The following is an 8634-nucleotide window of genomic DNA, read 5'->3' on the forward strand; positions in this document are numbered from 1 at the left end:
TCTGCCTATTCACTAAACCTTTGTACCGTTTCAGATTTCTTCTTTTCTTTTGCTATTATTTTCAGTTTTCTTTTACTTTCATACTGATTGTTGCATTTTATCATACATTGCATGCGGAATTAAAATACTGATTTATTTATTTTTTAAGCATGGAAAGTCCTCTGTGCTGTGTTGATCCTTTTGTTTTAATCTTTTCATGTCGTGTTATTTCTCCTTTTGTATAGAAATTAACACTGTTTCCCGCTAAAAACAATGAGATCATCAAAAACATCTTATTAGGCTTTATCATGCCCATTATGCACAATGCTCCAAATAACATACTGAGACGCTAATCCACTGGCCTTTCAGCTAAACGGCTACTCCAATAATCACCTTGAGGCAATGCTGACTTAACACCATAATTATAAGGAATCAAAGAATGATTACAAGCCTTTCCCTCGCTCTAATTTCCTATCCTCAGTTCCCTTGTCTGCACTTCTGTTTTCCTCTAGAGCTCACTGCCGGTGCTCAATAATATCTGTTTGTACCAGAAAAAGGATGAAATACTTATTCATGCTACTGAATGATCAACATCTCTGCACAACAGTTTGATGGCCAATTATCTTGGCTCAGACCCATTTTTTAAAAAGCAGTAAATGTTAATTATGACTTCTCTGGCAAGTGCTCCTCATAAGATTCAATTCCTGAGCAGCCAAGAATAATGAAGGATGAAATTCTTCACACTGTACTGCAGCAGTCTTCCAAAAGAAAGTAATCTCAATCCAGGATGGGGGTTCTTTCCCAAGAAGCAAGCAGAGCTCCTCGCAGGATCAGGAGCCCAGCAAGTCTGACTACTGCATGTATAGATGCCATTTAGGGGTGCCTGTTGATGACGAACAAAAAATGAATTGGTGAACAGATGGTTGGTGTGATGATCTATAACAGAATAAGCCACACACTGCAGGAGGTATAGAGGAGACTGAATGCACGTTTCTTTTTCCAGCTCTGTTCTACATCAAAGAGGAGAGATTCAAATCTCCAATGCTTTTCAAAGAGCTGGTCAGCGCTGGGAAACCTGACTGCAACAAGCATTCCTTGGAATGGTAGGCAGATGTAGATTTGTGCTCGCAGCTGCTCATGCCCACTCTACTGTTTTGCATGTGGATTTTCTGCATCAAGGCAAATGCTCTTTGTACAGACTTCTGCCTGCATGCTATGAAACATTAGCAAGTCACTCCGACTTTCCTCAATGAAAGAAGCACCCTCAACCCCTCTTCTCGCTTCGACCATTAAAAAAGCAAGGAAGTTATGAAACATGACCAAGTGAGAATTTGCACAAAGATAAAAGCAGGGGTGCCAACTTGAATAAAATATTGTGGGGGCCCAGGTAAGCCTCGGCCCACATAATCGAAAACATGATGCAGTGCACCCCCACCATTTGAATGGGAATACCCATTAACTTTCTGGGGACTCGGCCCCCTCAAATATTTTATTGTGGTCGGCTCCTGTGGCAAATAGGAAGCATAGAGGATTCAGCTACATTAGTCAAAAAGCAACGCTTTTAATGTGTTATAAATATGCAACACCAGATGGCACCGGAGAGCAAAAAAATAAAAAAAAATTAAGTGATTTTTACACAGCATTTTTTCTTTTGTTATAACGATTTAATGGCTGATTTATTTATAGTGGGTTTTTCCCTGTGTGAAGAGCCAACCAGAGTTGAAGTGAGCAAAATGCCATCTAGGCTAGTCGCCTACCTCAAGTCTTTTCACCCAGAGCTCCTTTCTTCTCCCCACAGATCAATCCAAGCAGATCACAATGTGTGGGAACCATAGTGTAAGTGGAAGGCATTTACAGAACAAGTACAAGAGAAGAAAAACATGGTGCTATGTTGAGAAAGCTCTACAATCCAAATGAAATAAAATATGGAGTATCTATTAAAGTAACATACATACATACATGCTTTTATTAAATGCCCCCTTTCCACAGTTCAAAACATGCTCAAGGCGGCTTGCAACATGAAAAGAGCACATGGGATGCTCTCCCCCTCACCTCCCTCCATTCCCTTCCTGAATCTGTTCTAGAGAATCTGTTCTTCAACCCTCTGCAACAGATCTGGGGAGTCTGTAGGGGTGTTGCGGGGGCGAGGGAAGAAGTCCCATTGTGCAAGTGGAAATCCTTACACTGACGGGATGTGGTGACTGACTATTTCTCATATACTTCCCCATTTTGGGGGAATTTTAATTTGAAGAAATGCTATTTTTAAGCAGGAAAAATAGCATGGGGAAAGGTTTACACTCCCTCTCCCCTGGTGCGGGGGGTCCTAATCTGATTCAGGCCTCTAAACCAACAGGTTATCTTAATCACAGCTCTGCCACATCACAACTAGTTTGGCCCGAGAAGACCAGGGATGTGAAATCAGTAAACTCCTGGACTTCTTTTAAAGCTTTGCTAACACTTACGGCTGAGAGAAAAGCTGACTATTGTGGGATGGGGAGTAGAGGGTGGAACCCTGAAGGCTAAGAAAGCAGAAAAGCTCAAATTAATCATGAATGTGTTTATTTTAAAGAAAATCATTATCTTACGACCGATTTGTGATTGAGTTTCTTTTAACTCATCTAATGGCCTTTAAGAATCAAGTCCTTGCGTTGGTAGCAAAACGATTGTCTGAGTGATTCATCCAGATGCAGAGGAAACATTTGAACCACTGTTGAGGCAAGCAATTTCAGGGCAGGGGGAGAGTCAGTGATGTAATTAATTATAGCTAATTATGATTTGCATTGCTATTCAAGCCATGGAGCATTAATCTTTATAATAGTGGGGGAATCATTTTGAAGAAAACAGGTATCCGTTGGTAAGTAAGCACTGCTGACATTCAAAATCTTTTTTGTAAACCGCTTCAATGTTTTTATACAATCAAGTGTTGAATTAATTTTATGGAATAAACAAACAAACAAACAAACAAATAACTGGTGGTTACTTACTGATGGGGAATGAACATTCCCTTGGGGAAAAGGTGATGCTGGAAGCATGCAACCTATATTGCATAGGGATTGTTCAAACTGCAACCCAGCTGTGACATACATTATGTTGCTCTGCCTATTACTACCAACTGTGGAGATTCAGTCTAGTGTTAATTTCAATTACACCATCATTACTTTCTTGTCAAAGTTTTTACAAAATGGAATTATTTATATTAGTGGTGCTTCAGTAGGTTTCCTTGTCTTCAATACCTAAAGAGAATGTATTATTTGTCTTTCTTGGGGAGAATTTTAATGTACTTATTTTACCTTCAGAGAACACCATCCATAAAGGAATACATAAGAATATTACCAGAAAATATTCGAACAAGTGATCCATTAGTTAATCCAAATATGTGTTTGCCTCGCCCAAGTTTCAATTTGCACCACTTCTTTGAAAGAAATTTCCCACTGTCTACACCAGAGATGGGGAAATTGGGGTCCTCCAGACGTTGCTGAACTACAATTCCATACCCCTCAACTGTCCTGATTTGACGAGAATATCCTGGAATTACAGAGGTCACTGAGGTGGGTGGATGTATCTGCAGAGAAGGTGGGGAGGCGTTGGTGAGGGGAGTGTTTTTAAGTGTGTTGAGGAGCCAGGTTGTATACGATTTTCATCAGTGGGATGTTGGAGGGTATGCAATTCCCTGCAATCATCGCTGATTGCTAGCTATGCTGGGGCTGTTAGGAGTTGCAGTATAACAACTATGGAGGTCCATAGGTCCCCCATTCCTGATGTATTCTATTTGCATGATGGAATGCATACGTGTATCATATGTGCACACTGGTGGAAACCATGGCTAACTGGGGCTTCTTTCCATGCGTACATGTGGCTACTGGGCCATGTACATACACCACATGTGGCAATGTACATTTTTAAAATTATTGAGAAGTTGCTACACTCCCTTTCACCCAAAATGACCACAAGGTGGTTTGAAACAAGGCCACATAAAACATAATAAGTAAGAACATGAAGAAAAAGTCTCATAAAGGACATAAAGAGCATAACTGGCAGCATTGTAATGTTTTTAAAAATGACCTGATCAGCCTCTCAAGCCTAACAAAAAGTTGATTTTTTAAACTGGATGTCTAAATGTATATAAAGTTGGAACAAGACACATTTCAGAGAGGAGTTCCTTCCATAGACACAGCCTAAGGCTGGTGCAGCTGGGAAAATTTTCCTGTCAGACAATCATATAGACAGTCGCAAGTCATACTGAGGGTGTTTATTTTAGTGGTGCTACCAATTTTTTCTCTGTGGAAAAAAACAGACCCATCTTTTTTCTACACTGCCTGTTTAAAAAAGCAGTCTTGTCTTGTTGTTAGAGTTTTATTTAAACCTCTCGGAAAGAAACAACATTATTGATAGGTGTATTTATTGCAGTTGCCTAGGAATTTATTTGAGAATTATGATCAGTCTGATCCCAGCAAAGAAAATGGTAACAGCTTTGCGAAAGCCAGACATCAGCCTGGGCCTTCATATGGGCCGATAGGTATTGACAAGACTAGCACCAGACAAGCTTGATTCACTTTGTTCAGGCCTTTGCTTCTCAGTGAAGCATGCTGGACTGTCAGCACACCATTCATCACAGTTACGGGTGTCAGCCACAGTAGATGAAGTAGCAGCTGCCACAGCAGCAGCACGGGGGTTGGGTGTGTGTGAGGAAAGTCAGTTTTCAAAATGGCGAATAGGGCAGGATGTAAAAGAGATATGGCAGGGGAGAGGGGAACCAGGAGATGTCAGAAACTCCAAGTCTCCCTGTTTTCCAGGGACAGTTCCAGATTTACAGAAGCCATCCCAGTTTCTGATTTGATCCCAGAATGTCCTGCTTTTCCTTAGGACGTCCCTATTTTCATTGGAGAAATGTTGGAAGTTATGGAGCTATGTGACTCCCGAGCCAAGGACATAAGTAACTATACAACCTTTAGAAGACATCTGAATGCAGTTTTATTATGTTTTTATATATGTTCGAAGCCGATCAGAGTGGCTAGAGCAACCCACTCAGATGGACGGGATATAATAATAATAATAATAACAATAATAATGGAAGTCCCTATTTTCATTGGATAAATGTTGGAGGGTATGGGATGTGTGTGTGCATGGAGACAAAAGAACAATAATAGGATAGAAGAACACAGGGCCAGCCCAAGACATTTTGCAGCCTGGGGCGTCGCAGCATCAATGCTGCCCTCCTCCACTGTGCTCATGGTGCATAGGAGTGCTCAGGGCTGGTCAAGTTGAAGCCAAAAATTCATCAGTACCTTCCCCTCACACTTCTTGGCAATGAAAAGCAACAACAAGTTAAATAGCTAACATTTTGCCTCCCTTTCATGACACTCAAACTCTGTTGCCTCAGACACCTGCCTCACTCTGCCTAATGGTAGGCCTGAATACAAGCCACTAAGCTACACGGCAAGGATCCTCAACCTGTCAGGATATATAAACTGCTAAATTAGTAATGTAGGAAGCTTCCTTGTGTCAGGGTGCACTATTTTTGCTTCTTAGCTCTGTATTACGTACTCTGACTAGCTGTGGCTCTCCAGGGTCTTAGGCCACATTCTCACCATACTGTACATTTAAATCTATTTATTGCATTCATATCCCACTTTTTCCTCCAAGGAGCTCAAGGTGGCACACATGGTCCCCCCCCTTCCTCGTCTACTTCATACAACAACCCTGTGAGGTATGTTAGGCTGAGAGGCAGTGACAGGCAGAGAAGTCACTCAGTGAGTTTCATGGCCAGGTGGGGATTTGAACTCTGGGCTTCCAGGTCCTAGTCCAACACACTAACCACTACACCACACTGGCTTTCAGATTTCCAGAATGGTTAACTATCAAGCCCTCTTCACAGGAAACTCTGGGAACTGTAACTCTGGAAGGGGAAGGGGGATCTCCAACAACTCTCAGCCCCCTGAACAAACTACTACATAATTCTTTTGAAGAAGTCATGATTGCTTAAAAGTGGTCTCAGATTGCTTTAAATGTATGATGTGAATGTGTAAGAGAGAAGCCTTATCAGATGCAGCCTTCAGCAGCTTCAAAACAGTCTTTAAGGCGTTTCTTCTTAAGTTGGAGAAGTTGGTATTCTCAGTGCTATTTTTATAGAAAAAGAGGTGCTGGAGCTCACCATGAACACCTCCCTCATTGTCTTAGAATGACAATGGCACCAACCTGGGAGGTGCTGGAACTGAATTCCAGTGAGTCCCCCCCTGCAAAAAAGCCCTAGGTGTTGTTATTTAATTTATATTTATATGTATAATGCCAAAACAGGCTTCTAAAGGGTTTATAAAATACAAACCCCAGTTACATATTGGACTGGAGAAGAGATTCATTTAGTAAGTAAAACATGGGAAAGATGCATCTCTCTTGTATCATTTGTTTCACATGCTGCACAGATTTCTGGCAGCCTAGATTTTTCAGGGGTGTTTGTGTGTTTGCTTAATCTTATTCGAAAAGCAGCCATACAGGGCCTTGATTAGATTCCACTGGCCTAAGGTTAGAAAGAACCTTCTGCTTTTCCCCATGGCATGGTTGCCTATTTACTCATGCTTGGCTTTTACTATTCCAGCCACCTCATGGGTATTGGCATTTCTTGTTTTGAATGTATGGAGGTAGTTTATTATTACTGTGATTAGTTTTCTGGGATTGACTCCCTGGCAAAGTGGGATTATATATGTGTTGCTTGCACCACCATGTCACAAGCAATCAGTCTACGAAAGAGACAGGCAGAGAGGCGCACAAGTGTGCCTCCAAATCAAACAGCTGTGGACTCAGCACAACAGCTTCAGAAGAAAGATGCTGCAGGCCCCATACTCAGCTGCACATGTGAGTTCCCTTAATAGTTTGTTGCTGAAGAAAATTACCGTGGCATTGGGGAATCCATTGTTGAAATGGATACCACTTAGGGATGCTTGAGGAATTCGATTCTTTGTGAATTCCGATATGATCTGCACCTCCCAAGCTAGTGTGTGGATCAGGATATCTCTGCCCATCACATGTGTAGTTTGTATGTTTTAAATAGTCTTTAAATGTGATTCTCCTGTGTAGATTCTGATACTGCCCCCCCCAATTTAATGGGGCAATGGGATGGAGTGGACTCAAGCATGAATACATGTGAAAATGATGTGGAGCACAAGTCCCTTGGACTGCTATAAATAATACTGTAATTGATATACTCAACTGGGAACATAGGACCACTTCATAGTTCCTTTCCCCCCCCCCATATGTGGGAGATTTGTTTCAACAAAAGAAAATGGTCACTTGCGAAGTGACTCGTGAAACATAATCTCATGTAAGTTTTCTTGGAGTTAGTTTCTATTATGTCCAAGGTGCCTTGCTGTGTAGAAAGTGAGTCCAGGACTGCTGCCCTGGGGAGCCATATGTCTGGACAGATATGCAACACAGGGTTATTGTGCCTAACCAGCATATCACAGATGAAAGAAACAGCCATGAAATGGTATTGGGTTGTCTCCAAAGCAGTGTCAGGAGAGTTCTTCTGGTGTAGCGGCACTTCCATTTCCTTTTCTCTCTCTGCCGGCTCCCCAACCCTCCAGATTTTGAGAATGTAGAGGGTGTTGCAAGGAAGAGGAGAGGATGGTAACCTTCAGTTCTGCTAGCATAGGAACAGGAGAGTTGGATACCACCCTTTGTTCTCAGAAATCCTCCTAAAAATTCCTCCCTTGGGAGAATTTTGGATATTAAATATCTGGTACTGAAATATTTGATTGAATGCTTGTTATTGAACACATTGTACCTTCAAAGTTAAAGAAGCTTTTTTACCGTAAAATAGCATAAGTATTCATAGGCGACAGGCTACTTCATCAGATGCTGAACTGGAACATCTGATAAAGTAGGCTGTCACTTACATAGGCTTATGCCATTTTACAATATGAAGCTTCTAAAAAGTTAGACTCAAGGTGCCATCCAGCATGTCTTTATCTTTATTATAGAAGACTAACATAGCTTTCACAATATAAAATATTTGATATTGAAAACTCTCCGGAAATCCTTTGGTTGCTCAAACACATGCCAAGGACTGTATTCAAGATGTTTGGTCTCCTTATTTTACATCCAATAATATCCAATCTCAATATTCATTTGAAGGAGATGCATAAGCTTTTGGGAAGGTGCAAGGGAGTAACGAAACAGCAATATGATGAAGCTTACAGATGTATACAATAATGGCTTTGCAGCACAACATTAGCCAATGCATACCTAGGTGTGGAATAGCACAGAGTAGTTTTGAATTGTCTACCTTCATGGAACATTTCCCACACTGAATTGTCTGCCAATTACCGGTAGCTTTGAGCATCTGGCACAGAATGACACACCTGTGCACCACAGAAGATGCTGAGAGGCATGTCCTAGAGGGCACATTCAGCTCATGGCATTCTGCATTGTGAAATCATCTTACCACCACACATTATGCACCAGGGCAACTATTGTGTGCAGCTTGCTTGTGGCCAGTATCTGTTAAAGTATCTGCCACAGGGACCTAACTCAGTGGTCAGAGAACTCTCCTCCATCTATTTTGCGGCTTTGCATATTCTCTTCTGATGGAACAACGACTGTTGCTTGTAGTCACAATATGGCCTTTAGGTTTCACTGTCTGCAGTAGAACCCATCAGCTTC

General features: G+C 41.5%; 1 long non-coding RNA gene across 1 annotated transcript; it reads right to left on the bottom strand.

Moving 5' to 3' along the window:
- Positions 1–385: 385 nt before the first annotated feature.
- Positions 386–8355, bottom strand: LOC310758231. Its single transcript, XR_014545656.1, has 2 exons — positions 8218–8355; positions 386–862 (listed from the first exon to the last, which is right to left on the bottom strand). It is a non-coding gene; the product is annotated as an uncharacterized lncRNA (long non-coding RNA).
- Positions 8356–8634: the final 279 nt, after the last annotated feature.

Source organism: Podarcis filfolensis (assembly GCF_964270895.1).
Source record: "Podarcis filfolensis genome assembly, chromosome: 3".
In the NCBI taxonomy this organism is placed as follows: Eukaryota; Metazoa; Chordata; class Lepidosauria; order Squamata; family Lacertidae; genus Podarcis; species Podarcis filfolensis.